Source organism: Centruroides sculpturatus, unplaced genomic scaffold (genome assembly GCF_000671375.1).
Source record: "Centruroides sculpturatus isolate CEXI.00-Female unplaced genomic scaffold, Cexi_2.0 scaffold504, whole genome shotgun sequence".
In the NCBI taxonomy this organism is placed as follows: Eukaryota; Metazoa; Arthropoda; class Arachnida; order Scorpiones; family Buthidae; genus Centruroides; species Centruroides sculpturatus.
Window position 1 is genome coordinate 145,829 of NW_019384908.1, and position 9,962 is coordinate 155,790.

A 9,962-nucleotide genomic window follows, 5' to 3' on the forward strand; every position below is an offset into this window, starting at 1 on the left:
ACAGTACAGAACTTTAAACAGTTGTTATAATTAGACTGTGTTTTGTTTTGTGTGTGATCTATATATACGTAGCAAATATATTATGTTATATTAATAAAGTTTTTTCTGATAAAATGTGAAACTTTTAACTGTTTTCCTTGTGCTTGCTCTTCTATGCAATATATTTGAATAATTTTTACTGAAAAATTAATAAATAAAAGTAATTTTCAATTTTATATTAGAGTCAATCAAAATATGATCATATTATTTCTATTAGAAAGAGAAATCATATTATTTCTATTCTTTTATCCTATTATTTATTTTATTCTTATTTATAATAAATAAAATTCAATTCATATCGTGGCTAGAAACTATGCATTGTCGGCCTGTGTTTTCTGAATTAAAATTATATGATAAAACGAATTTCAAATTGATTTAATGTACTGCAAATCTGTTACTAGTACAGAATATAAAATATACATGGTGGAGTGAAAATTTAGAAGGAAAATCTATTTTTATTTTTTCTTTTTCTCTTCTGGAGTAGTATTCTTTATTTCATTTACTTATTTTATACATTAATCTTCCTCTTCTTTTCTTCTGCTTCTATTATTTCTCTCTTTTTAAAATTCAGTTATAGAACGGACAAAGAAATAAATAAAAAATACGAAATATATTAATCCCTCACACGTAACGCATATACGAATAATCCGCATATGCATATTATAATAATATTTCTAGTTTCATTCAACTAAGTGTAATTCAACTATATCAAAATACAAATGAAACCATTCAAACTGTAAAAGTACAATAAAAACTGTAAAAGAATAATTTCAGACTCTTTTTTAGAGCCAACATGGGCGAATGGATAAAAACCATTAAACTTCGATTGTGGGTTGGCCACATAGCGTTTTCCAAATTTTCTTTACGTGTCTAACCTCTAAATAAAATCTAGTTTCTCAGAGAAAGTACTTCCGGGAGGCATTCCCTTTGGTAGATCGCCCATATGTTGCATTGTTTTATCCATCACAGGTAACACAGCAACGTATTATTCACGTAGATTTCTAATGATACGCACGTGAAATATTCGTATCAATACCCGTGGTTTACACGTTGATATGACACATTTTCGAAACCATTTTTCCATTTTCAAATCCTACGTATATTCGAGGTAGAAAACACGTGTGCATTTCCACATCCCAGGTGAAACAGCAACGTGTTATCCATGTAGGTTTATTGTAGTTACGCACGTGGAATACTTTTATCAATACTAGTATATCATCGTTCTAGACTGCATATTTTAATATCAAAAAACACTTACTACAACACCTTTTCTTGCAGTCGACGTTTATTAGAAAACTTTCAAACGTTTTCGGTCTTATTAAAAGACCTTTCTCAAGAAAATAAGATTAAATAAATAACAAACATTGTAAATCGAACACTTAATACAAATAACTCTNTTTTTTTTATAAACTCATCTCTACCCTCACAATTAAGCGTTTTGTCATTTTATAATAATTAAAAATATAGAAAGTTTTTATAGCAAAATTTGATAACAGATGGCGCCACACATAATTTCATTTATTTATTATGATTAATAATATAAAAGTTATTTTTTAAATAAAATCTCATATCAGCCGAGAAAGTTACGCGAGTCATTGCTAGTTTTTTCATAATATTTTTATTAAGCAACTTGGTTTTATTATTATGAATGTATTAATATTATTAAGATATAATATTCCTAATAATATTACACAGCTTTAGTTAAAACTTAAAATAAATAAATAGTCGAACCATTTAGCAAACACAATTTTAAGGGTAATTAAAGCGGAGCGTTAGCGATGCTTCTTCTATGAAGCTTACAAGAACCGTGTTCGTTTTCAAAATTCATTAGATCGATTTTGATTAAACTTTGCCATTTTCCATTAATTGAGATGAGAAATCCAAAAAAACGCAATAACAAATGGGATTCCATGACTTATGCCTCGTTTACAACAACACAACCCGTTTATTAAACACGAAAGATGCTTACAGACTTCCGCGATCTTAGAAGTTCTACGTCGGCTGCGGCCTCTGGCTTTTCCTCTCCTTTCCAAGATAGTCCCATTTTGAAGGAGTGTCCCTTGTTCGCGAATGAACAATTCCATCGACGTCTCGACGACTCCGAGACGATGCGGTCGACTTCCATTGATGGAAAGATGTCGATCCGAGGTCGGGAGATGGAGACGAAGATGGGTGCGAGGCACACACAACAATAGAGCTGTCACTTGGAACTTTCGGGAGAAGCCGTCGCGTCCTTGAATGTCCGAGGTTTTATCCACTTTCCTCCGATTCCACTTTCCGATTGATTTCTCTTTGTCACCTGATGACAATTCAAAACCTTTCGGGGGCGCAAGAAAGGTCAAAATCGAAGTTTAATTCGATCTCCAACAGAAGATAGTCGACGGACTTACATTCTTCTATTGTTTAAAAGTTAACGTCGCGTTTTCATATAAAAAATCTATTTCTAACTACTATAGTTTTTTCTTTAGAACAAAATTATTTTAACGCGAATTTTAGTGAGGGTTCGGACCTGTCCAGAGTTTCACACAATTTCCCTTCTTCTCCAGGCATCTAACACTAGCGGATTATATCTTTATAGCAGGAAATTTTTATTCCAAAGAGAAATTTTTATTGTTCTGTTTTGAGAGAATTGCAGATTTTAAACTTAGTAACATCACGTGCGGGGTAAACTGTTAGTAGTTTAGGTTTTATTTTATTGTTGTTTGTTTTTAATGACTCCATTCGAGATTCTCATTTGTTAAAACAGACCTAATTATATAACTAATAAATAAATAATTAAATGGACATTATATTTCCTGAATATATAAAATTAGTTCTTGTGAATTGAATAAAGAATATTTCGTTTTTTTATTTTTTTAAGAGTTTATCATTGTATACACGCTTAACAAATATAATAAACAAGATAGGTTACTTATAAGATTAAAAGAGACCAAGTGCAAGCTTATTATAAAAAATTAAAAGCAAGTAGAATGTAATTAACGAATTGATTAAAATAAAAAGAATGTATTTAGCGAATAAAAAATACTTTTATAACCTGATAATAAATTTTACTCTAGTTTATTTCTAGTGGTAAGTGTTTGTATGCAAAGAATTTTAAAATATGTACAGGTAACCCCCGTATAACACGGTAGTTACGTTCCAAAAAATTGCCGTGTTATGCGAATCCATGTTATGCGAAACAAAGAACTAGTACGAAAAGGAGGGTTAGGTTTCAAAAATTAAAAAAACATGCTACTATATTTTCATAATTAAGATAAATATCTTTATTAAAATTTTCTTAAGTGATACATATTAATATAAATTNCATAGTGACTACTTCCTTCAATTATTAATATTATAATAAGCTAGAGGACCATGCTGCTGATATTTTAGTCGCTTCCCGGAAGTTGATTGCGAGGCCTTTATGCTTTGCCTTACAAATCTGCCAGGCTTCCGCGTAATGTCGGTGTTTCCTGTCTCGGACTATCTGCATTAGTCTCGCTTGGTCCCATTCCCTATACGTATTTAGATTTAAATATTTATGTAATATTTTTTATATTTCCGTTGCTAAGTTTACACTGACGTCATTCGCAACGGATTATAAGCCAGTTCGAAAGATTCAAAAAAGAGTTATTTGTATTAAGTGTTCGATTTACAATGTTTGTTATTTATTTAATCTTATTTTCTTGAGAAAGGTCTTTTAATAAGACCGAAAACGTTTGAAAGTTTTATAATAAACGTCGACTGCAAGAAAAGGTGTTGTAGTAAGTGTTTTTTGATAATACTAGTATATTACGCTAATTAGCTATGCCGAATTACGATAAGTAATTTTACTTTCGCTATTCTATTGTTTTACAAAGCAACGCAAAATTCAATGCATCTTTATACACAAACACATACATATACACTTATACTTTTAATAAATCATTTATTTACTGTATGTAAACAATTAATACATTTCTTTGTTATTTGAATAAACTATACATTTGATACATTGAAATATGTTTTCTTGCTGGCCGTTATTTAATAGGTGGATCCTTTTCTATCTCTACAAAAAATAAACTCTCAATATCATTCTTAAAAAGTTACTTTAAATTTTACATAAGCAGTCGTTTAAATCAGCAAAATCTAAAAAATCCACGACAGTCAAACTAAAAAACGAAAAACATTTGTAAAATTTATGCCTACAGGTATTTAAAAAAGGCATTATTTGTAAATGTAGCTTTAAAGTCGAGCTTACTTGGTATCATTGCAGGTGAAAGGTCTCCATAATGTCCGGGAATAGCATTGATTGTTATACAATCCGAAAGTTAATAGAGATATGGGAATTAAAATATTTACGGTACATAATTAATACCTTATGGACAGCAAATTTAGTATCATATCATTTGCTATTTAAAAACATATTATAAAGGCTCGATTCTTTTTAATTAATAACATTATAATCTGAAGCGTTGGCTCGTTGACAAAAGATAAACAGTTCTAAAAATCTAATTTGTAAAACGGTGCTTGTGAAAGTATTGAAAAACTTGCCAGATGTACGATGTAAAGGGATTGTGTACCTGCAGAATAGATGATAGCAGCAATTTTTGACAAAAATGTTAAAATGACAATAGTTGAAACTTGGAAAGTGAGCATTCGTATTGTACTGCCACTTTCTGGCAGCGTGCGGGTTGACATCATGTAAATCTTGATGACGTCTTGCATTGTTAACATGGAAACCAATTCGGTACTTTTCTGTTAACGGAGCGCCAGCCAATATATACAGCAACGGGTATGATTCCAGGAGTTTCACACCACCTCTAAAATTGTTGACCCTTCGCGAGATATTCGTCTTCAAAAAGTCAGATTTTAACATGTATCAGTATACTGCCTATTCTACGTCCTCCGCGTTAGTCGTGCGCTTCGGTGCGAGCGATCCCCCATACCCTTAAAACTGTATAACATCAAGTACTTCACGAACAGTCACGTGGGCTAAATAGTTAAACGCGATAGTCTTAACGGAACGACACAGACCACAATATCATGCTTTTTTTGCATTGGGGTATTTTCAAAAAATTTATATGAAGAAAAGATACAAAAAGAATAAAATGACAAATACACGAAAATAATCATATTAGCATACAGTATGAACACTGAAGTCTAATAAAACTATAAGCTTAAAAAGATACTAAAAGCAAATTATTATATTTAATTTAAAAAATAAACTTGCGTAAATATGAAATAGTAATCACTATATCATACTTAAATAGAATTACATAATTGTTTTTTATAGTGAAGTTTTAATACTTAATAAAATACATATGTATATGTTTTATTTAGTACGTTGTAAGCAAAATATATATGTACATATTTTACCTACAACGATATATATACACAAACAAACAAACAAACAAACACAAGGTGCGTTCTTTTATCCCTCTGCGTAACATTGCGCAAGCGGCATCAATTTAAAAATTCCTGCGGAACGCGTTCCTATATTCCGTCTACAGTGCGTGCCGTCATACGACAAAAACGGCTGGTCGTAGTAGTAGTTTAAGGTGAAAACAACATGGCGTTCTCCATGCCTCACACAGTTTCATTTCGGAGTCAATTATGTGGTTTTATGAATGAAAATTTAGAGTTTGGAAATGTGCAATTCAGTGCACGCAGTGATGTGTCTTCTCGAATTTGTTTCGAAGGGTAGCTGGCATTATAACGTTTTCCATGGCTAATTTAAATGCTCTGTAGGCAAGATAATCCATTTGATGGTTAAATTTTACGATTGGGACCCTCCATTTGTCTCTAAAAACGCATATTTTAAAATCGTAAATTTCTCCATTACGATACTATGGAAACCGCCATCTTTCTTTTCCGTCGTCCCTAAATGCCTACCTAGTAACCGAGACGCAGAGCGATCGCTATTAATTAACGTCTTACCAAAATTCTTTACGTCAACTGTCAACTATCGTATATTAGCTCGAGTTCTGCAAATTTCATTCCTCAATCGCCTCCCATATTCTTCATTTCGACTTTCAGTGCCACGAGAATTGTCGAAAAAGATCGCTGACGACTGCATAACTCTCTCATAGCACTAAAAACTCGCGAAGTCGAAAAATATACAGATATAAAAAAACAATCAATGTGCCCCAGGTGAGGATCGAACTCACGACCTTCAGATTATGAGACTGACGCGCTACCTACTGCGCTACTGAGGCCGACGATACCTCGTAAATCTTTATACGCCTTTCACATGACCAAGCACGTTAACACACAAACAAAAAACAAATGTGCCCCAGGTGAGGATCGAACTCACAACCTTCAGATTATGAGACTGACGCGCTACCTACTGCGCTACTGAGGCCGACGATACCTCGTAAATCTTTATACGCCTTTCACATGACCAAACACGTTAATACACAAACAAAAAATAAATGTGCCCCAGGTGAGGATCGAACTCACGACCTTCAGATTATGAGACTGACGCGCTACCTACTGCGCTACTGAGGCCGACGTTACCTCGTAAATCTTTATACGCCTTTCACATGACCAAGCACGTTAACACACAAAAAATAAATGTGCCCCAGGTGAGGACGAACTCACGACCTTCAGATTATGAGACTGACGCGCTACCGAGGCCGACGATACCTCGTAAATCTTTATACGCCTTTCACATGACCAAACACGTTAATACACAAACAAAAAATAAATGTGCCCCAGGTGAGGACGAACTCACGACCTTCAGATTATGAGACTGACGCGCTGCCTACTACCTACTAAAATTAATGATAGAATGTATTCAACAAAATATTTCAATTTTAGAATTAATAAATTACAGAATGGACAATTGTAAATTACTTATCAGCAGTTTATAATAAATTCGCACAAATTTTATTTTGTACTCGACTTTTTTAACGAAACACCGAAATACTTCTGGCTTTCAACATCAAATGGCATAAGAAAGCTGCCGGGCAGCGGCCGAATGGATAAAATCTCTAAACAACATGGGTACGAGCACCGCCAACGGGTTCTCGATATGTGGAGTTGGCTGTTTTCATCACGTTAGTAATGGCTTACGTTAATTTTTTTCTCGTTGTTTTATTAGCAAGTCAACAATTTTGCCATTAAGATCATCTCATTGTATCGAATACGTAGTTATAATTCTGTAGCCAACCATAACACGAATATCTTGCCATAAAGCTAACCAGGATCAATTGAAATTTACGATCTCGATTGAAACAAAGGAATTAACTCTTAGACAAAATTTAAAGTGATTTATACGAAAGTTACGTACTTAATTCTCCTAACTTTAAATACTTTTGTAATTTCTGCCTTTATTGGCATGTTTTCATTTCACATTATTCAATTGAAAGGAACAAGCAGCTCTTCGCTCGCCCTTCGTCATTTCCAGACGAATGACAACCCAGAACTCACCACGTGGAGATGCTGCTTTAGAGTTCCACCAAGAGTCGCAAAGAGATCCACTCCACAAGTGACCAACATTATTTATGGAGTTTCATTCCTTCTTACTCACACAATGAAAATATTTAGAACTGCATCTGAATACTTCAAATTCAACTATACAAAATTCACCGTATTATTACTATCTAAACTAAGACATGCAATATTACAACAACTAATAGTAAAGAAAGGCGGAAACCTAATATTTATATGTACCGAATTGTAAAACGCACGTTAGGGACACAAAATTCACTTCATACTCATATCGAAAAAAAAATACTCATGCTGCGCGGAATTTAATAAGAGTAGACACAACAGCTTTCTCCCCTTTCGTCCGCGCCTTCTGTCTCACCCGAGCGGGCCTTAAAGATGTCGGACACAAGAAGCCTTTCCATCTCCCGTCGGCGTCTTCTGTCTTCACTCAAGCGGTCCTTAAATAAGCAGGACACAAAGAGTCCTCTCTGCCTTCCAGCCGCGTCTTCTGTCTTCACCCGAGAGGGCATTAAATGGCCGAGACACGGAGAGTCTTCTCCGCCTTTCGTCGGCGTCTTCTGTCTTTACCGAGGCGGGCCTAAAATAAGCGGGACACAAAGAGTCCTCCTGTCAGTGTCTCCTGTCTTCATTTAAGCGAGCCTTAAAGAGAAAACCCTTTTCACCACCCGTCGGCGTCTTCTGTCTTCATCCGGGCGGGCCTTAAAGATATGGACCAAAAGAGCTGTCTCCATCTCCCGTTGGCTTTTTTACTCGAGCGGGCGTTAATGAAACGGGACACGGAGATCCCTCTCCGCCTCTCATACATTCCTGAAGTATACTTACTTAATCACAATTTCTTTGATAAATCTGAAAGAAAGGAAGAAAAAACGTGGAACTTTCTAACAAATTTACGCTTAACAACAGCCACTTACAATAAAAAAAGCCAACAATACATTTTAACAATTCGTAAATATTGTTTGAATATATTTTAACAACGCATGACGTATTATGATTTCGTCATGTTTTACGTCACGTGTTACGTAAAAACATTAATAGATTTAAAATATTTCAGAAAAGATTATTTTATTAAAATAATATTTATTAGAAACTTTTTATTTTAAATTATTAAAATACTAGTAGCCTGGGACGCCCCCTAGTGCGCGTTATTTACAAATTGCCATTACCCGTTGAATGGGTTAATAGATATTAAAATATTACCTTAACTATTTCAAACCTTATCATCTTATGTAGTGATTCAAACCTATCCGGTTTTTCGTTATTCGCCCCTAGTGAACATTACAGGCATTCCGTGACAATAATAAATTCCTATTACAAATATAATGAATTATTTATATTGTTATATTGACCAAATAATAATTTATTGGCCAAATGAATAATAATAATTTATATTGTTAATTTAATTTGAATGTTTGAAATATGACACACGATAGTGTGTCATATTTCAAACATTCGTGTTCAAACACGCCTCATTTCAAACATTTCAAACACGCCTCTAGTGTCCGTTATCAAACGGTTACGGGACGGACGGACGGAAGGACGGATACATGTTGAATGGGTTATATTTATAGATTTATTTTAACTTTTTATAGTTTAAATAATGCTTTTCACTAATAAATAAAATTATAAAAATTAAAATTATATATGTCGAATTATTTACTTATTCTAAAGTAATGTTATCTGAATATTTTTGAAAATCCGAAAAAGAAATTTGTAATGATTGTTTCCTTTGCACGCCAAGTAATGCTACCAGAATGTTAACAGGAGTTAAGCTTTAAAGTGAGTGAACAAAATCGGGCCCCTCACACGCTATCCATACATACAGAAAGACTCCCAGTTATTTTGTATTTCTCGATGTTTCAAGGCCCTGAGACCAAAAATGTAGAAATATTGGCAGGATCATTCTTTCACCGATCACCATTACTTTCCCTCTGTTATATATAACTGCCGGGATTAATTATACAAGTGCTTGATGAAAAGAAACTAACTGATGATGAACATATGTGCATTTTAAAATATACTTCATCAAGTCGTCTTTATACTTAATAAAGATTCAATAAAATTTAATGCTACAGAAAATATTCAACCAAATTAGAATACAGAAAAACAAATTATGTTTTTACTTTCCCTCTGAATAACAACCGGGAAGTATTGGGATTCGGCAAAAACTGATCCTCTTTTAAGTTACCTATTAGAATATTTTGAAATTGAAATATTTCTAAAATTGAAATATGCTGTTAAATACATTCTATCGCATTAATTTCGGTAGGTGGTAGGTAGCGCGTCAGTCTCATAATCTGAAGGTCGTGAGTTCGATTCTCACCTGGGGCACATTTATTTTTGGCCATTTGTGTGTTAACGTGCTTGTCCATGTCAAAGGCGTATAAAGGTTTCCGAAGTATCGTCGGCCTCACTAGCGCGTCAGTCTCATAATCTGAAGGTCGTGAGTTCGATTCTCACCTGGGGCACATTTATTTTTGGCCATTTGTGTGTTAACGTGCTTGTCCATGTCA

At 33.8% G+C, this 9,962-nt stretch overlaps 3 non-coding genes across 3 annotated transcripts; all 3 read right to left on the reverse strand.

The window, feature by feature from the left end:
• Nucleotides 1–6,142: 6,142 nt before the first annotated feature.
• Nucleotides 6,143–6,215, reverse strand: Trnam-cau. Its single transcript has one exon. It is a non-coding gene; the product is annotated as a tRNA-Met (tRNA).
• Nucleotides 6,216–6,288: 73 nt separating this feature from the next.
• Nucleotides 6,289–6,361, reverse strand: Trnam-cau. Its single transcript has one exon. It is a non-coding gene; the product is annotated as a tRNA-Met (tRNA).
• A 73-nt stretch (nucleotides 6,362–6,434) lies between these two features.
• On the reverse strand, nucleotides 6,435–6,507 carry Trnam-cau. The gene has a single exon. It is a non-coding gene; the product is annotated as a tRNA-Met (tRNA).
• Nucleotides 6,508–9,962: the final 3,455 nt, after the last annotated feature.